At 46.1% G+C, this 23,408-nt stretch overlaps 1 protein-coding gene across 34 annotated transcripts in view; it reads left to right on the top strand.

The window, feature by feature from the left end:
- The window catches only part of Lpp (LIM domain containing preferred translocation partner in lipoma), a 633,326-nt gene that overhangs the window by 41,516 nt on the left and 568,402 nt on the right, over window positions 1-23,408 (top strand). For 18 of the 34 annotated variants that reach the window (NM_001437730.1, NM_001437729.1, XM_087575785.1 and 15 more), the window contains 2 exon segments: window positions 7,248-7,357; window positions 22,452-22,555. The gene's annotated coding sequence lies outside the window, so the exon portion shown is untranslated. 34 annotated transcript variants of the gene reach the window in all.

Below are 23,408 nucleotides of genomic sequence, written 5' to 3'. Positions count from 1 at the left end.
AGCCCTTCAGCAGTTAGCCTTCCTAATCATGCCCGGCCACCTTCCAGATGAGAAAACAGAGGTCTGGAGAGGCCATATTTCCTCAGTGCACTTCCTAGGCAGATGGAGAGTTGGGCAAGGCTGCTTGGTCTGGTCCCGTTTGCTTTTCAATTCCTCTATTAACTCCGCTGTGTCCCAGGGCTGCAGTAACAGATAGAACTCACGCCTCGTTTCTGATCACACGGAGGAGCCAGCGTCCATAGAAGATCATCTCTGGACATCATCAGTGGAGGAAGGCAGGTCTGAATGGTCAGAGCAGGGGCTGGTGAAGCTGAAAAAATAGTCAGGCCTGCGAACCCAGGGCACAGGACAATCACGTGTGCTCGTGAGTTTTCTGGGTCAAGAATTTAGGCAGGACAAAGGAGGAGGAGGGCATTTTACTACATGGAGCCTTTCTTCACAAGGCCTTGTGGCCTTGGCTGGAAGAATTAAAGGTTGGGTTCACTAGAGGCGTGCAATGCTGACAAGTCACAGGGCAGGATGCCCAGATATGTGTGTCCATGTTAGAATTTCTTCACAGCATGCATTTAATTTGATGGCCTTGAAAGGAAGGTTGAAGGAAAGGAGTAAAGGGCAGGCATGTGGGAAGGAGGGAGGGATGATGGGAGGAAGAGTAGGGGAGGGAGGGAGGACACTAACCAACATGCTGACAAACCAGTAGTGGTTAATCAGAAGCTGTATTACTCTTCTCCATCAGTTGGAGCAGACTCAAACTCAACCAAGTTTTAGAGGAGGTGACTTTGATCCTGCTGCAGCAAGAGATGGACAAATGGCTGGGGTCATCGTTCAAAGCACCGCATGGGAGTCTCCTTTTAGCTAAGATGGGAGAAAGGAGCAAACGTTTCTCAAGTCCTGTGCATGGGGCTGTGTGAGGCTGGGTAGTCCAGGAGTGTGGCTAGCAAGCCAGCAAGGTGTGAATCTGGAGAACGGTCCAAGCCAGAACCTTTAAGGAAAAGGTCAATAATTATGCCATAAGCCTGCTTTGATTGTGTGTGGCTTGGTGTTTACATTGACCGACCATAAGCTTGTTTTTGTAATTGTGACTAGATTATTATACCTATCACATCCGTTCAAGAGTCCTAGATCTATTGGCTTACTGCAATAAAGTGAGGTATTTTTGCCTGTGCAGCGGAACTGTCTTAGGACATAGTGTGGGACACGTGAGATACAGAGACTGGATGGTCCAATCAAGGAACCAGCTGTTTCGTTTTTTTCCTTCCTGTATCTATTAGAAATGACACGTGGAGAAGCATTCTGCATAGGTTAAGTGGGAGGAATTAATTCAGAGCAAGAGGTGCTAACAGGATTGTTGGAAAGATGCGAACAGTGGGAGTCAGAAGGTGGAATCTGGAGCTGTGGGGGTTTCTGAACTGACCTAGGGACAGCGGATGTGCGATTAGGAAGCCACTGTTGAGGTGCCTGGAACTTGGCTGTCCCACTGTCCCTGTGGCTTGTGACTGGTGGTGACATTGCCCGTGTAGAGGCTGTTTGACTCCTCCATTGCATGTTGCCATTTGTGGGTGGAAAGAGCCGCAGGGAGGTGGACTCACTCTCCCTTCACTGTGTCACTCACACAGGAGCCTTTCAGTGACGGAGCCTCATTGCCCAGTTTTGAGAGAGTGGTAGAAGTGCCATGTGTGGCAAGATGTTCTTCTGTGGTGCTGCAAGGTACCTCAGGGCAGGAAAATGGCCCCTTAGCCAATTGAGGGATGTGTGTGCCCCTAACTCGTTCATTTAGGGATCTCAAGAGTTATTATTCTGAAATGCTTAATGTTTATGTCATCCTAATACCATAGTGATATAATTAAGTATAATATCTACTATTTAAGTTTATTTATATAACTTAATATGCTTAATGTCCCCAAAGAACAGGCTGTTTACCTCCATTCAGTTTCCTGATTGCGTCTTCCTTAGTTTTGACGAGAGTGGTTTACTTGTGATGTTCCAGTTCATTTTTAGTCTCTCTGTGCCCTCGCACAGGTGTGATATATGTATATATATAGATAACATAATTTGTTTTCAGGCTTTTAATAAACACTTACTAGAAACCTGACCATGAGCCTTGGCACTGTGCATAGGGATTAAGCCTGGATTCTTCCTTTGGGAGCCCATATTGGGAAGGAGAATAAATCAAATGCATAGTAAGAGTAGGCCAAGGAAGATCATGGTTGATGTTCAACATAGGAAGTTGTCAAATTCAGGGAAGAGGATCATTCGAAAGGGCTAGGATGAAGGTATGCTACAGACCACTGAGTCTGGGCTGGATGCAGTACCATCTCTTTAAGGGGATTTGAAGATGCAGAAGTGTTCTGTTGTCTTAGTCCCCAGAGGGCGGGTCACCATTGGTAATTAGAGGGCATGGCCAACTGTGCTAGATGCCCTTTAATACAGGAGACCCAGTGAATAAACAACGTACCTTCTCCCACTCCTGCTGAGAATTTCTAGAGTTCACTGAGGGGTGTGCATAACTCAGTGTTGGGTTGGAGACTGCAGCAATGGAAGGTAGAGTATAAGCCAAGACGCCACTCTAAAGAATGTGCATTGGATGGCAGTGGGGTCTGCTTACCATGGGAACAGAAGGTTGAGGATGGGTTCCGGAGACACTGGGACCTTGTTGCCTTGAGGAACCACATCACCTAAGGTAGTTGAACGGTGTCCTCGAGAGTACAAACCTACCCTTCACTTACCATGGACTTCATGGATATCAGCAGTGGATTTTCATGACTGCCCCAGACAACTGATTTACAGAACTTGGCTTAAGTGACGCCTGGCTTTTGCCAGGTCTAGGATCCCATAGTTCTGAGAGAACCAGGCAGTCAATATTAGCTCTTTCTAGAATAGACGGGGGTTGTGCTGGCCTGCAATGTCATTACTGCCTCCACAGCTAAACAAGTATGTGGTGGCCAGGCGGCAGCAGTAGGTGCCTCCGCTAACCAGAGAAGCAGATCTTCCAGTGTCCTCCAGGGAGGCGCTCTGTTTGCTCTTCTCCCTTGTGGACTATGCAAGTCATGAAGCATGCCAGGTGCATACTGTCCCTTTGTATGACTGCATCTCCAGTTGGCTATTAATTGCCAGTCAAGCCATCGATTTGCTGACAGTAAGCATGTACCGTGACTGTGACTGCATTTGTTCTTGGGGAGTGACTAGCTGGCTTGTGAAGATGGCTGTTGTGTGTGTGGTGATCTCTGTGGTTGGCTTTTTTTTTTTTTTTCCATAGCTTTACATAGTTTTCTGACATTCTGGTTAGGTCTTCCATGACTCTGAAGGTTGGGCAGGGATGGAACTGAATGAGTGTGGGGCGTATGTGTGTGTTCGTGTGTGTGTGTGTGTGTGTGTGTGTGTGTGGTGGTGGGGTGCCTGGTTTCATTTCTGATGACAGGCTTTCAGGGTGATGTGGAAAAGGCACTCCGATGTACGGGTTGATTTTTATGGATAAAGAAACTGTGTTTCAAAGAATGGAAGTGACTTGCCTAGGGTCCCAGGTGAGCTGGCTTTGGACCCCTCCCCTGAAGTGCCCCACTTGATTGTAGGACTTTGATTGCATCCTGGTATGGGGGAGGGAGTTCAGTGCGAATGCTGTGGAGTCAAAATGTGGTATGTGACTTCTGGCTCAAATACGTGTTAGAGGGATTTGTCAGATGGGCACCATGGTTTTGTCTGTCAGGAGACATTTCAACAAGGGAGGCATGGGAAGAACTCTGTCACCACAAAGAATTACAGAAGCATTGCTGTTGGGACTTGGATGTTTATGGATGGGTAATTGGTGGGACCATCTTTGGTGAAACAGTGAACAATTCTGGCCACACATTTTAGTCACAGACCGTTCCTAAGGGGTCACCAGTGCAGCGTCCAGGGAGGAGCTCAAGCATGTGCATTCTCTGCTCTGTAGAGTGTGTGGGTGAAAGGCGGCTTCTGGTTGTTCTTGCCTCATCTGTGCACACCAAGCCTCTGGAGCTCAGAGGACAGCCGGGACCTCTTAGGTCCCTTAGCTGTTGTCTGGTTGCTGGTGTGAATATGGAACGACTAGTGCTTTCCCTCTTGCCGTGGTCTGAAACAGTAGTTTTTCTCAAACCCGTCCTCTCTGCATCCTTGACCATCTTGGCTATTTAAGGCCCCAAGTTTCATTCTGAAGACAAACTTTAAGATAAGCTATTCAGAGAATTTGGGACTTAATGTGTTTCTCAAACTAAAACAAACAAACAGACAACCACCACCACCAACAACAACAAAAAACCCTAAAACAAAGACCAAGTACCTCTGAGAATTTTATACAGACATACAATGAAAGATCATGTATAAAGATCTGCTCCCTGGGGTTGGGGATTTAGCTCAGTGGTAGAGCGCTTGCCTAGGAAGCGCAAGGCCCTGGGTTCGGTCCCCAGCTCCGGAAAAAAAAAGAAAAAGAAAAAGAAAAGATCTGCTCCCCATTTACTTCTGCCATCTCTCTTTGTACCCCCAAATACTTTCCTGTGATAACCCACAAAGTTCAATTAGTGACACGTAGGTGGGTGGGGCCACCTACTGCAGCCTTGGCAACCTCGGAAATGGTCATGCCCTCCAACATTACATTTCCTGGCTTTCTTATTCTTCGCTATGGCCTGGGTGTTTGTTTGGGTTGAACATGTCCACAAGTTTACAAGGGTGTGAGGCTATCTGCTCTTTGTTTATGGACCTAGATACAACTAATTGGTAATCATACTGTAGCCTATATTGTTAACTAACTTATTAAGCTAACTCATTGTCATAAAGGCCATTTGAGGTGGATGGTGTCTCTTTTACAGGTGAGAAAACAAGTTTAGAGAAGTAAAAGGCCATCAGGACTCTTTTAAAGTATACTTTTATTTGAAACCGAACTATAACACTTCCCACTCCTCTTTTCTCTTTCTAGTCCCTCTCTGTTACCCTCCTTCAAACGTCCCCCCTTCGCAAGTTGATAGCCTCTTATGCTTTCTTTACTACTGTTGCATATGTTCATATATATGTGTGTATGGATATTTGCATATATATGCACACACATGTTCACATATATATTCATATATACAAATTCAATATATATTATATATAATATATCTATTATATATATATACATACATACATCCATACTTAGATACACACACAACCTGCTGAATCTGTTTTTGTTGGTGACGTGTATATGCTTCCAAAGCTGGCAATGTAAATGGGCGTGTTACTGTCTACTAGAGTATTTCACAGGGACCCATCTCTAGGAAAAACAGTACAGCCAGCTCATCCCTGCTGGGAGAACATAGGATTCTTTTTTGCCATTGTTATTTTTGAGGTCTCTCTGTGTAGCCCTGGATGTCCTGGAACTTGCTCGGTAGACCAGAATGTTCTGGAACTCTAGTCTTCCTGCCTCTGGCTCCAGAGTACTGGGAAAGACTTGCACTGCCATGCCCAGTGAGCATGGGATTCTTACCCAGCTTTTCTAATTTGAGATTCCTTTGTCCTGTACTGTGATATCCATGGTATACTGCCTCTCACACAGGTAGTAACATGGGCTGTTAATAAGACATACATCTCAGACCCTTGAAGTTGCAGGCATCATGAGTTATTTACAGGGTCTTAAAGAACTCAGGGCTGGTAGTTTTCAAGCTTTGGAAGGTCCAGTGTGGTCTTAGAGTTGGGGTGCCAGTGCCACCAAAGTGAGAAGTAGACGGGGAGGGAGGCTTGAAGCCTGCTGGTCGCTCTGATCTCCCTCACTTTAGAAGCCAAACATTGCATAGTTTTCACTTAAAGGAGAAAGAGTGCTGAGAGATGAAAGGTTGAAAATCACCATGGTAGCTGCACACCTCTTCATGAAGGCAAAACTCAAAGTGGTTTAGCATAGCTGCAAGCTGCGAGGGTCCTAGGGCGGAGACACCCATCTCTGCGAGTCCTTGACACCTGACATTTAGTCCAAAGCATCTCTCTGAACTCACATTCCCGTCTTAGTGGGATGCGGTTGTTTCCTTTTTCAAGCAAGTATTTGATCTGCAGAGCTCCCTTTGAGGCCTTGGGAACAGCAGCTGGAGATGCAGGGTCATTCAGCCCAGAGTGGCTACAGAGCCCTCCAACTGCCTGGAGCACAGCAACCTTGAACTGTGTCTGTCACTCTGGCTACATCTTCTCTTTTCACCCTGGCCATCTTGCTTTGCCTGGCTTAATTTCTGTCTAGGAAAAAAAAAAAAAAAAGAAAAAAAAGAAATGTTATCCTGACCCAGCCTTGCCTGTCTAAACACACATAGCTGTTGAGTGTTCAGTGTGTGGAAGGCACCTGGCGACAGGACTGTTCCCCTCAAGTCCTTTGGGAGGTGGTTATGCCACATATGGCTATATGCATGTTAGTTATGGGGATCACATTTCATCCTGTAGAAGTGACGTGGCTAGAATGTGGCGGTGGAGGGAGGGAGTTAGGGTGCTTTTGGGATTGCAAGGCGAAGAGTTTGTACTGTGAACAGCCCCGTTTGTTGGCTTCTTACTCCTAGTATATTTAATTATGTCTTCGTCATTAACTTCCTCTATCATATGGGACAAGAATGTCTAGCTCACGGGGTTATCCCTGCTATTAGATTATACACCACACACACACACACACACACACACACACACACACACACACACCCCTGTGTATATGTAAAACTGCAATACAGTTGCTAATGTGAAGTAAGTCTTTATCACAGCATAGCTGTTACTCTTAGTATCCATCAGTGAGGAGCAAAAGAGCAAAGAATTTTTAAAAAACTTATCAATGGTGTGATCAGAGTTTTGCTCACATGAAACAAAAGCAAACCAAGTAAAACCTCACTTTTTAAGCTCCGAACAGTTAGCTTTCGTCACTGCTCTGAGATGTCTTTATTTCTGTCCACTGCTTTAGACGCCCTCGCTCTTGCCCTGTTTGTCCTGTAGACTGACTCCAGTTGACTGCTGTTCCCTTGTGTGTCTTCTCCCTTTCTACACTGAAATCTTTTCTTCTGCTATTTCCTTCCTACCTTCATGGCTGTTGTCTGCTGTAACTGCCTTTAATACCTAACCCAGCCACTGGGAGGGAAGCAAGGAGTCTTAGCCCAACCTTCACTGTGACTTCTTTCTGATAGGGGGAAGCCAGCCAGAAAATAATCAGCATTGATCTGCTTTCTCGTAAGCATGGGGATGCATTTCTGGGGACTTTATGGCCCCTCCATAAATGACAATGAGTACCTGATTCTTTCCAGGACCTGAAGAGAATCCTGTCAGCTAGAGTGTCTGAAGAGGCTGGAAAGTAGGCCACACCCTCAGAGCTGCTCAGGACTCCTCTTGAGGGTGGTGTCCAGCAAGAAGGCTGGTATGTAAAGGGACCCACTGTCTTGGTTTGCCCTGCTGCTGACTGCAAGCCATCTGTCTCTGGTGACAGACTCCATGTGGAGCCTCTGGAAGGGTTAACTGGTTGGAGCGCCTTATCCTCCCCCCCCCCCCCCCCGGAGCTGGGGACGCCTTATCCTTTTTGTATCTGCGATTTGTATCTTGAGCCCTTGATTAATTCATGCTTGGACACTTCCTCCGTGCTCTTCAGTAAATAGTTCCTTACTGTACATTTATTTCCCCACGGGCTTGTTGCAATGAGACTGGAGCCCGTGTTTCTAACAATTACTCCAAGGAAAACACCGAAGGCCACGTTTCCGGAAACGAGAGTCTCAGGGGTCTTCCAGACATCCATGTCTATTACCTCCTTCTTGCCCAGAGTTTGCTTTTAGCTGAAAAGGGAGATTTTGTCTTGAGCTGCCCTGTAAGACATATGTGACTCGGAATTTGAGACCCTGACAGCACGCTGCTGAGTTTGGAGCTGCAAGTGTGAGCAGCGTATAGACCTAACCTGTGAGGCAGGAGCTCATCCTTCCTTAATTCCCGGGGCCTTTGTCTTTGTCTTGTGAATGACCTCTCTGCTCTGTGTATTTGTAATGGAATGCACAGCCATTTGCAAGTAATCACGCAGTAATCCCTCACACTTCAGAAGGCCTAACTCTTTTCCAGAGGGCTTTCCTTCTCATTATCTTATTTGATCCTCCAACTGCTCCAAGAGGGGGCCTGAGTTACCGCTGTAATCTCTGGTTTTCAGGTGTAGAAACTGAGGCTTAGAAGGGTTACACAGTAAGCCAGAGGTCAAACGGTGAGCTCACAGTGAGCATTGAGTACTCACACCTGGAGATTCGGGTCCTGTGGTGCCTTCCTTGCTGGAGCCTTGTGAATTTATATGTGCTGGCCCTGGGCCTCTCTGCCTTCCCTTTGGCACAGTGGGAAGGCGTTTCCCCCATAGGCAGTTGTGAGTAGGGATTAAATGAGACTGCCTGGGGTGGCACTTATGTGTGGTCGAGCACACTGGTAACACAAAGCACTGACATTTTGACTCCATGAACCTCAAATTCCAGTAGTTCAGTTGAGGTATACGTGAAAAGGGTACCTCCCTCTCCCACCCTCCAGAACATCTCTGAGGTGCTCTGACCCTGCGAATGAGCAGGTTCACCTCGCTGCTCTGCGTTGTTCTGAGAGTTGTGCTTTTCAGTCAGAACTCAGTCTTAATATTTTTGGGCAGAATTTTGATGTACGTTTTTGTGTGTGTGTGTGTGTGTGTGTGTGTGTGTGTGTGTGTGTGTGTGTGTGTGTGTATGTGTATGTGTGTGCGAGTTTGTGTGTGCATGTGTGCATGTGTGTGCGTGTGTGCGTGTGTGCGTGTGTGTTGCAGGAGCATGTTCTTTTGGGTCTGGCAGGACCGGGTTCTAGTATTGAAGAATGAGGTCTGAATCATAGACTTCATCCATGAAGGATGGGCATGTAGAATGTAGAAAAACCGGCAGAGATGTGGAGAGCTAGTCTTTAAGGTTGTTTTCTTTAGTTTTGCACAGAATTAAAGAAATCCATTCACTGTGCCTAGTTAGCAGGCCTGTAAGCCCAGGTGCTATGGAGGCTACAGCATGTGAAGTTCAATTTTAAGGCCTACCTGGGGTATAGAAATGACTATAAGATCATTAGTGGCCCTCTAGATTTTTTTTTTTTAAGTAAAAAATGGAAAGAAGACTGGAGATTCAGCTCAGTGGTAGAGCTTAGCTTCCCCCCCATCTCTCTCTCTCTCTCTCTCTCTCTCTCTCTCTCTCACACACACACACACACACACACACACATGCAAATACACGGAGTAGACACACGCACACAGAGGGGTTGGGGCAGCAGAGGAGAGCCTAGAATTTGTAGGGTGCTTCCCTGTGCACAGGATAGCAGGGCACATCTTGAATGTGCTGCTTAGCATTAAGACATTGGAGAGTCTGTAGAAGGATGGATTTCATATTGGTAGCAGTTGCATGGAGAGTCTGCAGTGTGACTTGGTCAGGAGAGAGCAGGGCTGCTTGTGGACCAAGGTCTTGGAAAGCTTCGATTCTATATACACAGTTACCTACAAGAATTCCAACCCAGTGAGATAAGCATTGCTTGACATGTGGTCCTAAGGAGCCGAGCAGGGGCAGGGGGTTGAAGGCCAGGGAGTCAGACTTTGGTTCCTTATAAGGAAGAACTTTCTTGTGCAAAGATGGAGTTAACAGCTGTCTGAAATATGATCTCTGTCTCATGGGAGACAGTGGCGATACTAAGAGGGATTCATGAACAGTCAGGCATAGTGGGTCAGAGGTGCTCCATGGCTGGGTGGAAGAAAGAACACATACACGCAGGGAATGAGAAGTCCCTTTGCTGATAAGGAGACCAACTTATAGGTGTTTACGCAGCACAGTGTAAATATGAGTCTTCGCTTCTGATTTCGTATTTCTCCTGATGCCTCACTGCTTGGACCTAGGTTTTGGAAGGACCCAGCCCTTCCTCACATAGAGCTTTCAGCACAACATCTCGGCTGAGCTGCTCCTGTCCAAGCACAAGCAAAAACCACTCCCAACAGAACAGTTTACATTCCTCTCCACCCTCTTGCTAGCCCTTGGGAAACTGCAGTGTGGGACCTGGTTTCTGATTGGGGTCTGCTGTGTGGTGACAGGGGCTTTATCTAGATGCCTATGTGTAGCAAGCACATCTTTGTGTTCATACCTTTATTAAAACGTAAACAATGTATCAAAATAAGCTCTGAGGGACTGTTGGGACTGAAGAATTAGAAACTGTTTTTCAAGCATGTAGCTGGATAATTTCGGGCTGGCTGTCCAGTTTTTGGATAATAGAATGGGAACCAGCAGAACAGAACTGATTTGCATAGAGTCATACAATCAGAAGTGACTCTTCTGGCTTGGAGCTTGGGAACTGTTACTCCATGCCCAGTGCTGTCTGCAAGTGACAGCGCCTTGATGTTAGAAGAAGCATCCTCACAGTGCAGTCTGGGAATTGATTAGAATTTGGAAGAGGACTCGCCTCATCTCAGAATAGCTTATTAGCAACAGTAGAGTAAGTTCATATAAAACATGGGAACACCAGAAACCAAAGATGTGGGAGTTGGTGTCTCCTCTCTGAGTGCACACCCATCTCATGTCTGTCTGTCATTCTCTCTCCCTTGATTTGTCTTGAGTCACTTTGACCAGATTCCTTCCAGATTAGTTTCACAGTTCCAACTTAGTCATCAAACATTTCACAGGACCTCGGGATTAGAATTAATTTTACAAGCTGTTCTATCAGATTTGCCTTTTCCTCCCCAACAACCATGCTCTGCCAATAGTTTGGCTTGACTCTGCATTGTGGATCCTGATATCTGTCTCATTGTAAGAATTCACACTAAACTAAGTGGTCAGGAAGCTCCGAGCCCAAAAGTCTGTAGAGAGTTGTTTCAGTGCCAGTGTAGCATGGGCTAGATTCCTGGCTCCTGGTATAAATGCTTCACTGAAAATGATATGTATTGTGACTCATGTACATTGTCTATAAGATTGTACTCATGCTGTGCTGTGTTAGGACAGTGGCTATAACATTGTACTCATGCTGTGCTGTGTTAGGACAGTGGTTGTAACATTGTGCCCAGTGCTGTGCTGTGTTAGGACAGTGGTTGTAACATTGTGCCCAGTGCTGTGCTGTGTTAGGACAGTGGCTGTAACATTGTACCCAGGGCTGTGCTGTGTTAGGACAGTGGCTGTAACATTGTACCTATGCTGTGCTGTGTTAGGACAGTGGTTGTAACATTGTGCCCAGTGCTGTGCTGTGTTAGGACAGTGGCTGTAACATTATACACTGTGCTTTGCTGTGTTAGGACAGTGGTTGTAACATTGTACCCAGTGCTGTGCTGTGTTAGGACAGTGGCTGTAACATTGTGCCCAGGGCTGTGCTGTGTTAGGATAGTGGCTGTAACATTGTATGCTGTGCTGTGTTAGGACAGTGGCTGTAACATTGTACCTATGCTGTGCTGTGTTAGGACAGTGGTTGTAACATTGTGCCCAGTGCTGTGCTGTGTTAGGACAGTGGCTGTAACATTGTACCCAGGGCTGTGCTGTGTTAGGACAGTGGCTGTAACATTGTACCCAGGGCTGTGCTGTGTTAGGACAGTGGTTGTAACATTGTGCCCAGTGCTGTGCTGTGTTAGGACAGTGGTTGTAACATTGTACCCAGTGCTGTGCTGTGTTAGGACAGTGGCTGTAACATTGTGCCCAGGGCTGTGCTGTGTTAGGATAGTGGCTGTAACATTGTATACTGTGCTGTGTTAGGACAGTGGCTGTAACATTGTACACTGTGCTGTGCTGTGTTAGGACGGTGGCTGTAACATTGAACCCAGGGCTGTGCTGTGTTAGGACAGTGGCTGTAACATTGAACCCAGGGCTGTGCTGTGTTAGGACAGTGGCTGTAACATTGTGCCCAGGGCTGTGGTGTGTTAGGACACTGACACAGTTATATGCAAGCTTTCTTCACACCCGACCCTTCCCTTCCTTCCCTTCCCCAGCTGACATCAGGTGCTGTCTCCCTATAATGTATCCTCTTCTACTTTCACATTATATGTACATAAATGTTTTTATGATCTGTATAAAACCTAGGAACCACAGATGAAAATATCCAACATTTTCCTCAGACTGGCATAATTCAGTTGATATGACCATCACCAGGTCATATCTCATCTTTTTTTCCTGCAGATGAGATAACTTTATTCTTTTTTCTGAATGCAAGCCCCTTGTCATGTAATATTGTAATATGTATATATGTACACACGCACAGCATCCTTTCTCTGTGATGCTGTGTTGCATTTCTTAGTTATTATGAATGTGCTGTAATACACATTGGTGTTGGACTATCTCTCTGACATGTTGATTGGAAGCCCTTTTTTGTTAAGTATTGAGGAATAGGCTCATTGGATCATATGGCGGTTGTTAATTTAGCTTTTTAAGTGTCCTGTATTCTGGTGCTGGACCAGGTTTCATCCCAGCAGTTTGAGGGTAAGTTTTGGTCCGACAGTCATTGACCCTGAGTGACATACTGACTGGAGAGGGGCCACAGTGTCATTCTGACTTATATGTCTGTGCTTGTGCTGGTGAACATCTGGTGCTTATTGGCCAGTGTATCTCATCTTTTGAAAACTGCTTCTGCTTATTGGCAATAGTATTTCACCTTTGAAAACTATTTCTTCAGCCCATTTATTAGTTGGGTTGCTTAATTTTGTGTTCTTACTTGGTTGAGTTCTTTGTTTATTCTAGACATTAATCTTCCCTCAGATGAATAACTAGCAAGGATTTTCTTCTATTCTGAAGGTAGTCACTTGTGGCATTTTGGACAGTCCCAGTGCTAAGGTAGACTTTAAACTTTCAAACCATCCTCTTCCTTTGCTGGATTGGGAAACTGTTTCCCGGAACAGGACTGCATGCCTCTGTGTGTGTGTGTGTGTGTGTGTGTGTGTGTGTGTGTGTGTAAGTGGGCATGAGTAATGTTAGGAGTAATATTGCACATCTGTGATGTGTGTGATATTAGTACTTGAGAGATCCATGTCTGTGAGGGTTAATGCTTTACTCAGAGTGAGGAGGTCTGTCTTGTGCAGGGCATGTTCTTGAAGTGCCAGAGAGAAGGGAGATTTTTCTGACATCCTCCAGCCTTCTTCTCCATTTATGGAAATGTTTACCCACCACTCTCATCTATTGGAAGGGAAGGAGGTGACTCAGGGTTTGGGAGAAGCAGGATTTGAATTCTTGTTTTCAGAAACCAAGTAGAGCCCCCTCCCCCGCCCCCTGCCCTTCCCCCTCCATTCCTCTGCCCCTTGTTCTGGAGGCTGAAGAGAGAGTGCCTCAGCTCAGTTCCCCTCAGGCTCTGGACCACATCTCTGCTGTGTTCTGGCCTGGCCTGGCTTGGTGAGAGGGAGGAAGGGCAGTGAAGTCCAGCTGTCTGTGGTGGTGACCTCCTCAAGTGAGTACATCATTATTGCCATTGGCATTTCTGCCAGCAGACCTGGGATGCTGGCTTACAGAGGGTGGTGGTGGGAAATATTGTGAGGAATGTTGACTGCTTTAAATGCAGCAATGCTACAAGTTTGGAGAGGGGATAGTTGCTTTCCCAGGGGAGCAATTCTCACAGAGAGATTTAGAAATGGGGTCAGCCTGAGGAAAACTTTTATTTGTACCAAACATAAAGAAACCTCCAAACTGTACAGATATTCTCACTTGAGGCCTAGTTTCAGTTGGGTAGAAAAATAATTTGGGGGTGTTGTCTGATTGCTAGGGTAAAGCCATAAACCAAAAGGGATGTGTGTGGGAACTCGGGGAGGGGCAGTCTTCCCTTGCAGAATAGAGCTGTGGTTGGACTTGAAGTGCTCTGACACATTGCCGTGCAGCATCGGGGTGGCACACAGAGTCTGGAATACACACTTTGCATGTGTGACTTTGTGTAGATATGATGGGTTTTCAGTGCTGCAAGAGGCAGCCATTGTCTAGTTCACCCTTTGTATTTCTCAGTATCATAGGGTGCCAGAGGATGTGAGAGTGTGACTTGCTTGTCCCATTTGGTAAGATTAGAACCCAGACTTCTCTCAGTTCATTCCCCTGACAGTACACTCACTCAGGCTCTTCTACAAGCAGGGCAGAAGTGACCTTCTTAATGAATGGCTCTGTTCACCTTGGGGGCCCCTTGATGGACTCTGCTGTTCATCTGTATCTTGCTTGGGGAGCATATTGCTGCTTTCTGAGTCTTGCCTAGAAAATCCAGCTCTTGACAGCAGATGCTTAGTCTGCGCTGAGCACCACCGTAACTGCTATGGCTTATTGATAATCTCTCCATGTTATAAAACATGTATCTTCCTAGTTTACATGCAAGAAAAGCAAGGCGTAAGGAATTGTGAGAACCTGCCCAGGTACCCTATTAGTCCTTGCATGTAGGCTTAGTGATCTGGATCTAAGGCCAGGAAGGGTTAGCCCAAGGCTGGGTTACTTACCCTGAGCTGCTCTGCCAGGGTTCTTGTCATCTGTCTCTATAATTTTATTAAATTGTGTGTGTGTGTGTGTGTGTGTGTGTGTGTGTGTGTGTGTGTGTGTGTAGGCTAGGCTAGAGGAGGACATCTCTAGATGCTATCTTTCTTTTTTTTCCTTTTATAAATACATTCTTTTATTTGCCTGAAACTCACCAAGTAGGCAAAGTTGATCTGGCCAAGGATTCCAGGGGGGTCTGTTCTCTACTGCTCTACTACTTGAATTACAAACGTATGACACCATGCTTGACTTTTAAAAACCTGGTCCAAAGCTTGAACTCAGTACTTTACTGACTAATTGATCTTCCTGGTCTTCTAGCTTTATTGATCATTTTCATGTCTCTGCTCCTTGCTTTGTTCTGTGGTAGGCAGGATCCCAGCACAGAGTGCAGCCTGCATAATTAAATATACAAAGCAGCAAGGGTGTGCTGGGGAGGAGATAAGAAATAAACAGGGAAGTGAGGGTAAACTGTCAGTAATCCAGATGAAGGTTCGCCAAGGGCACTGGGCTGAATGTGGGGGAGGGGCTCCGCCAACTGAATCTGAGTGACAAGGGCCAGCCATGTAAAGGACAGAGGAAAGGGAAGGGCAGGGAATGGATAGCCAGTGCAAAATGGGAAGGAGTTATGTGTGGTGAAACTCCTGTGCTAGCAGGTAATGACTGCAGGTGCAAAAGCAGCAGCCAAGAGCTAGGAGGGGCTGAAAGGTCTGAGTACACCAGGAGACCTGAGTTTGCTTCCAAGTCCCAAGTCCAGGTCTGCTGGTAACCACCGGGGTTCGAGTTTACAGTTGGCTTTCTGGCAGCTGCCTTAGCAGTTCTTTGTAATGTGAGGGCCATAGCAGAAGCACCAACCTTAGAGACTTTGGTGCATTGCAGGTTAGGGGGTGGAGTGGGCGTGGGCGGGGAGGGAGGGCAGGTGTTGCCCCAAGCCATACTGTAGCTGTGGGATGGGGGAGGGAGAAGTTCAGGATCTGTTTCCAGAGTTTTCAATAGCGTGCCAGAGTGTGATTTCCTTTTGAATGTCAAGCTGAAAGGACCCAGAACTTCGCAAACACACATCAGTGTTGTTTTGTGGAGTATTATAACAATTGCAGACCGAAGACTATGGACTCCCTTCTTCAAATTCTAACTTCCAGCATTTAGTCAAGCAATTGAGGGTGCAGCAGCTTTTGGCTTCTGACTTCCTGACTTAGAGCTGTTAGAATATTCCCAAACAAGGCCTTCAGAAAGGGTGTCTTCCTTTCCTTTCTAGAATATATATATATATATATATATATATATATATATATATATATATATATATATATACCTTCCTACCAAAAATCTGAAGCTTTCCCAGTGATTTAACATCTTGTTTTTGTTTTGTTCAACACATGCTAGGTACATGTTCTGTCACTGAGCCGTGGCTCTGGTCCTTTGTCGGGGTGTTTCCCGTCTTTTGTTCCTGTACCTTTAGCACTATACCTTCCATTCTATAAAGTGGGCCTGCAGGGCTCAGGGATCCCAGAGAGGCTGTGGTGAGAAGGCATTTGCTTGTCTTCTTCACTCGAACTAAGCTTTCTATTGTCTGGTCCTCTCCGGGCATCCTTAGCTCGAACTGGGCTTTTCAGAAAATACCTGTGTTGTTGGAGCGGAGAGAAAGGTCTCTGGCTTGTTGCGGAGTTTAGTCAGACTCCATAGCAAAGTAGCTTCCGAATCCTTTTGAGAAGCTGCTTGATTAAGCCCTTAGCTCTAGTCCCCAGGCAAAAAGGACCTTGCATGGCTCCTCCACCTCTGGGAACTCCTTGGTCACCTGTACTACAATTGGCTGATTATGGACATTTTTTCAAAAAGACCCTAAACTAAATCAGTGAGCAGTCATTCCTGAGGCTTTTTAAATAGTCCTCTTTAAATAGTTTGTAGTCTGGAGTTACGAGGTTTTCTGCAGGGGAAAAAAAGAAATCAGTTTAACACCATCTCTTAAAGACTGCGCTGTGTTTGCGCCCGCTCGTTTCCTTGAAAATTTCTTTCCTATTACCCATTCAGTCAACAAACATTTATTGAGTTCTTACTGTATGCCAGGCATTGTGCTAGGTGCTGGGGATTGATTCAGAGATAATTTGGAGGCGTAGGGAAGGGGAGCGGATAATTACAGCGCAGTGAGATAAGTGCTATAATAGAGGGATATATAAAGAACTAGAAATAGCACTAGGAATAGCATCTCTGAACAAATTGCCGTCTTTTTTCCTTCTGGATTATTCCCTTAGGTATAGCGCCCAAAGTGGGATTACTGGGTCATTTAAAAGATGAAAACAATTTGGCACAAAGAGATGTAATGGCTGGCCTGGGGAATACAGCTCAATTTTCAGCAGGAGACAAAAACTGTTGACAAGTCCAGATTTAGACCACTTCTCCAGGAGGATGGGATAGCTTTCATACTGCATTAGCAACATGGTGCCTTGTGGGGGGTGGGGCAGCACCTGTGCTAAACATGTCAGCTTACATGGAGAAGTGCATGCCCTCATCTTCAGCCTCATGGATTAGTTGCTGTCATAGAAACCTGGCTTCAGGAATGTCATTTCTGTCTTACAACCTGTGTCCTTGTTAAAAGGAAGTGACTTTCAGGGGGTTCTGCAGTTAAGAACTGGAAAGATCCAGGAGTGGAGGACAGTGTGTTTGATTCTAATTCCCACCCCACTCCCCTTGCCTTGTTCAGAAAGCCTGAGAACTTATGCTCCAGCTGGGGTCTGAAATTTACTAGTGACTTTTCTCAAACAAACGAATAAACAAACAAACATACACAAACAAAGAAACAAAACAGACCAGGCAAAGATGTTCTTACGGCTAACGCCACAGCTGTGCGCAGCATCCTTCTGTATGTTGCCTCAAAGACACCTGAGGGTCCATCTTGTTTCCTGCCCCAGATCCCAAAAGACTCTTTGGTTGGCCCCAGCTTTGGAACATGAAATCCCGAGGAAGGCTGAAACTATGCTGTGGTTTCCTTGGAAGTGTTCTAGTAGTCGGAGATGTAAGCAAGACTCCTGTCCTTAGAATGGAGGGCCTCGTAACCACAATGAAGTTTGTGTCCACCATAGATTCATCCCCTTGACACCCCTGCTCACTGAGCACAGTCTCCTCTCCACAGATACCTTGTATTCACTCCCCCCTGTGCTTCTGCTGTTGCTTTAGCTTGAGATGACCTCACTTCTCTCTGTAGACTCCTGTTGACCTACAGAGGAGTTAATCTCAGTCACCATCTGCTCCCCACCACCACCTCCTTTGCTCTAGAAGACGGTTCTGTTGTGGTAATCTTCACGTTAGCTGGGAGGCCCCACAGTGTATGTGCTGATGGCTCAGAAGCAAGATCCAGGTTTGTCTCCTGTTTGTGGTGCTTCCTAGCTGTCAGCTGAGGTTCAGGACTGAGTTCCTTTCCTATCGCATGGGTGTAGATAACCGACCACCCCACGTCATAGTGTGTTCCAGGACTTGTGCCCTGCTATGTGCCTCTACCTCAGCTTGTGCCTTCACTATAGTTACTGTACCTCTTTCTGTGTGAAGCTCTTCAAGGGCAGAGAGAGTATTTTATTTTCCCGGCTCTGTGGATGCACAGATTTGCTGCCAGGGCTTCTTTAAAGGGAAGAGCAATTTCACACATCTTAATGATCATGTCAGGCCGGGGCATTGTTAACTGAAGGGTCTACTTTGTAGTGCTAGCTTGCCAGGAAGGAGCATCATGGGTTCACACACAGGAAGGAGCAGACTGGACTCTGCTTGAGAGCTAGGGAAGAGTCTGGAGCTGGTCTTAGCCCATCGGGAGCCGATAGTACTGGCTGTCCTTCATGTCAGAGGGGAGGTCTTGCTTGGAGCATGAAGCCTAGTTTCTTTCCCGTAAGTGTTGCAGAGTTAGAAGAAAGATGTGGTGAAGCTGTGGCTTGGCGTCTACTTGAGATCCATCTTTCCCCCTGGTAAAATCCCTCTTAGGCTCATATCTTGCTGTTATGGAAAGTTGACTATGGAAGAGGATCCTTTATTAAAGTGATGGCTGAGTCCTTTACCTTTTTCTCTTGTATCATTTCCCCAAATGAACCCCACCCATTAATCTTACAATTCAAGTACTTTAGGCCAGGGTGTCAAGTCCTCCATGTTCTTGCTGTGAATTCTCCTTCAGCTTTATATCCCTCTCTATCCTGTTAGCTTGGTGCCTCTGGCCTCACTAGGGTCTCTGAGAGCACTCTGAGGTCATCCCTAAGGCTGGCATCTACTGGTTCCCTGTCCCACTGGTTCCCTGTCCCACTGGTTCCCTGTCCCACTGGTTCCCTGTCCCACTGGATCCCTGTCCCACTGGTTCCCTGTCCCACTGGATCCCTGTCCCACTGTTTCCCTGTCCCACTGGATCCCTGTCCCACTGGTTCCGTGTCCCACTGGCTCCCTGTCCCACTGGTTCCCTGTCCCACTGGTTCCCTGTCCCACTGGTTCCCTGTCCCACTGGATCCCTGTCCCGCTGGATCCCTGTCCCACTGGATCCCTGTCCCGCTGGATCCCTGTCCCGCTGGATCCCTGTCCCGCTGGTTCCCTGTCCCGCTGGTTCCCTGTCCCGCTGGTTCCCTGTCCCGCTGGTTCCCTGTCCCGCTGGTTCCCTGTCCCACTGGATCCCTGTCCCACTGGTTCCCTGTCCCACTGGTTCCCTGTCCCACTGGCTCCCTGTCCCACTGGATCCCTGTCCCACTGCTTCCCTGTCCCGCTGGATCCCTGTCCCGCTGGTTCCCTGTCCTGCTGGTTCCCTGTCCCACTGGATCCCTGTCCCACTGGTTCCCTGTGGCCACTGGTTCCCTATGCTAACTGGTTCTCTGTGCCCATTGGTTTCTTGTGCCCAGTCTCTTTCTTCATATGTGGAACTATGGACTTCCATGCTTACTTGGGAAGCCACTACCTCTGCAGAGGACTTCCAGACCTCAGCAGAACATGTCATGGAGTTGCTTTTGCAGCCTCGTCACCATCTTGTGTACTCCAGCATTCCCCAAGGTGGCTGTGAGTTCTTTGAGATGTGTCTGCACAACTCAGCATCTTGTGACTACAGGGAACATGCCATCATGTCAGCTAACAACTATCCCAGGGCTCTCAGAAGTCAGTGCCAGGCTTACTAAGGATTTGTCTCATCAAGAGCCCTGCCATTGAGAATCTACTTTAGAACTGATCTGATGGTGTGTAGTGGCTAGCCTTCCTCAGGCTATTATATCCTGGACACCTATAGGTATCACTAATGCCAGGCCTCTGAGTTTCTTCCTTAAGAACTTAAGTACAAGGTAGAATAGGCAACAGATTTGCAGGTTTCTTACGTGAACATTTTTTTATAAATGCAACCATTATTTTTATACCAAAGCAATTTGAAGTGTGAAAATGGCAGGTTTTTTTTAAAAGATATATTTCTGCCCTGAGAAGTAGAATAAATGTCCATATTCTATTTGTGACTATAATTAATAAAACCCTTGTCACAGAGTTTGAGTTTTGAAGACTTTGGTTCTAGATTGGCACTATTAGCCCCCAAATAGTTGATGAACATTCCAGTCCTTGGGTTCCTTTGCGTCTAAGTAGGAACTCTTTCTCAGTGATGATGGAATGTTTAAATAAGATTTTGCAAGTGAGGCTGATTAATGTGTAATTAGCAAGTAGGTTTGGAAATATTTTTTAAAGTAGCATTTTCAAACAGTTTCATAATGCAAAGTATCCGTGTATTTTATTTTTGAAAAGGATAGCCTAAGTTCATTTAGTTTGAAGGAATGCACCTTTGCACTGTGTGTGGTCTCTGTTCTGCGTATGCTGAACACAGCATTCCAGGAAATGGTCGACTACACCCTCACAGGGGCAGGTGGTGTCAGCCCTATGTTACTCACAGGAAACTTGAGCTTGGAGAGGTTAAAATCATTTACACAAGCCTTGGATTTAGGACTGTGCTCCTGATGGCTTTTAGAAACTCTTCTATTTACACACGTGCCATGGCCTGCCTGGCTTTGTTTATTCTCTGTCCTCTTTCTCCATGGTAGCTGCTGGTCTGGGGCCAGATAAAGCAATGGGAATCTTCAGTCACAAAGCCCCTTAGGCTGTCTGGTGAATCTTGATGAGTTTCTTGACTTTCACTGCCCCGTGTGCTTGCTCTCTGCATCCTCAAACCCATTCTTCAGTCTTTCCTTTTTTTCCTCCCTTTTGGGGAGACATTTGACATTTCCACCTTAGAAGCCAGGAGGCTATGTGAAGAGGGTTCTATATTTTCTTTTAAAAAGTGTTAAGTGGCAAGTCAAATCCATTGAGGGATCCCTCATGGTCTTTGGGAATCTAGAGACAGCACGTGAAAGAGATGTGCAAAGACTGAAAACTGTAAGGGGTTTTAGGCAGAGACTCCAGGCCAAACCTTTCTCCCCCAGAGGGCTTCAGTGTCTTCACTGTAAGGATGTAGGTACTGTTAGTGATTTCTATGGTTTTAAAATTCTCTGTGGCTAGAGATCTCCCCAGCCGTCAGTTTCTGCCGAGCTGCATATTCCTGCAGCTGTTTCTCTGATACCTTTCAATCTTTACATTCAATCTATTCAACAATGTATAATTTTTTAAAGGGAAGCTCTTATAGACACTTCTGAAATACAAGGGTGGAGGGAATAAAAGGATGTTAAAAAATAGAAAACAACCAATTAAATAGTATATAGCATATAATTCTCCTTGGAAACTTACTGTGAAATTGAGGAGCTCTTTAACAACTGGTAATTTAAATTGCATTTGAACCCTGCTAATGGTTTGTTTGCATGGGAGCTTCAATCATTTCCCAGCTGTTCTTTAGCAAAGCTGCTTGATCTCTTTATGGCAAAGAAGAAGAAAATTATTAAAAGAGAAGTTGACAGTGGCAAGGGAGGCCCCTTACGTTGGCCCAGGGATGGAAACTACAGAGTGGATATGACTCCCCGGGGAACAAGGGCTGAGAGCTGTGACTTTTAGCAAGGCTTAGAGATCTGGGGAGAAGTTTTCTGTTTCTCTCCCCAGCCCCACCCCTTGCTCTGCATAAGGGAACTTCGATTTTATGGGGTTTTGGGGTTGGATCTTTTGGTATCATCTTGCACCTTCCATAGCTCTAAGGTTGGCCTCTTAGCTGTCAGTTCCTCTGCACATTAGAAATCGTGCCTCCAGTGAAAATGAGTTTTTGAGATTTCCAGTCTGCTGAAGACCACAAACTAACCCTTCAGGAAATGAACTACTTCAGTGGACTCATCTCAACCGAACTCCGTCTTTATTACGGAATTCCTTTTTGTTACTGGGGTATGCTTGAGCATATAACACAAGGCAAATCCCTGTCTTAGTCTGTGCACCCCGTTAAAGATGCATATTACTAGGTCTAGTGGATCAAGTCGTAAATCCCTTGTCACTAATGGTGACTTCTTGGATGGCCACGTCCTTACCCTGATGCCTAGGCTCTCTTGTTGAGGAGGTTTTTGTCCCCCCTAAGTCTAAGTCACACACAGATGGGAGGACAGATACCATGGACATGAAACAACCACATGATTGGTTAGAAAATGCTCAAAGATTCGATGAGCACGAGGGTGGAGTTTTTCTGATTTGTGTGCATCATGGACAAGTTTTATGATAGGCCACTGCCCTGCAATTTATTTTGCATAATCCCAAGACAAGAGCTATCGTTCTCACTGGTGTGTGTGTCTACGATGAGGAGATACCAAAGAGTCATAAGATTTTGAAGTTCTAGTGGCCCACACTTGACAGGTAAGGAGAGTGAAATTCAGAGGGCCACTGAGTCATACTGCTTTTTCTTCCATAACTGCATCTGTTTGGCCTGTCTTGTACTTACCGTAGCTAGATAAGGCTACTTCCCATGGTGCTTCGGTCTGAAGGGTGAGAATGTTCTCTTTCCCCTTCCTTTGAGACAGACTTATGAAAGAAAACGTACCAGGCGGTTTGGGAGGTCACGAAGGCAGTCAGACATTATGCAGTATGGCCTATCCTAGGAGGTACTGAAGGAGCTCAGAGCCCACAGACTCACATCTTTCTCTCTCTTTTCCACAGGTGGGAACACAGGCTCAAGGACAGAGGTAGAGAGAGCGAGCCAGGTGCTTCTGCACTTGTTACTCTTCACTGTGGTCTCACCGAGAGACATTGTCCCTCAGTTGGTGAGTGGTACCCGGAAATATGCTTTTTTTTAAAAAAAAAATTCCACAATACATGCTTTAATCAATTTTAGAAATAATGGATGCTGGTAACAGGAGACGAGAACTGGAGAACTCTGAAGAGTTCATTATGATCATCATCGTCATCATCATCAATATAATTTTGAAATGTTTGTGTGGCAACAACCTAGACGCCATAATGTCAATAAAATACGTGGCGAAGCAAAGGGGGCTTCACCTCTTGCAAGGTGGTGTGCAGAGAAGCTGGAGGGGAACTCAGTGGCAATTATTTCATCTCCCAGTAATTGTCTAACTCCCTTCTTTTCCCTTTGGTAAGAGGCGAGGTGTTATTGAAATCAAAAGACTGAGATGAAGATGACAGGGAGCCCTGATTGCATTTGGGAGGAAAGAAATCAAAGTAATTAGATGTTTCTTGTTTACTCCTGTGTAATGTGCCTTTTTCATTTACAACCTCATTTCATTTTCCCATCAACCTTTGGAGGTGGAGAGGGCTAGCAGCCTTGGTAGAGGGTGGGAGCCTTTGTTTTAATGACCTGCTAGCACGCCATGGCAAACTGAGTGTGGGTCTTGTTGCTGTGTGCTGGGAAGGTCATCAGATGTGTTGTCCTGCAGTGGCTCAATAGCGGACAGACGTAGGACGGGTATGGCGTAAAGAGTCATCTGTATGATGCGACCTGGTGGTGCCTTGGTGGCAAGCGGAGGGAAAGTAACTGGGGAATTCTTGCTGAGACGTTCACTAACTCTCGTCCTCTGGACTTCCGTTAAACTACATAGATAATAAACCTCGTTCTGAGTGTTGTGGAGTTTTTCAGAGCACCTCGAATGCTGTCGTGAT

The sequence above is a fragment of the Rattus norvegicus genome, chromosome 11 (genome assembly GCF_021556685.1).
Source record: "Rattus norvegicus strain SHRSP/BbbUtx chromosome 11, alternate assembly SHRSP_T2T, whole genome shotgun sequence".
In the NCBI taxonomy this organism is placed as follows: Eukaryota; Metazoa; Chordata; class Mammalia; order Rodentia; family Muridae; genus Rattus; species Rattus norvegicus.
Note: the sequence above shows the minus strand (reverse complement) of the source record. Positions and strands in the feature narration are given on the sequence as shown.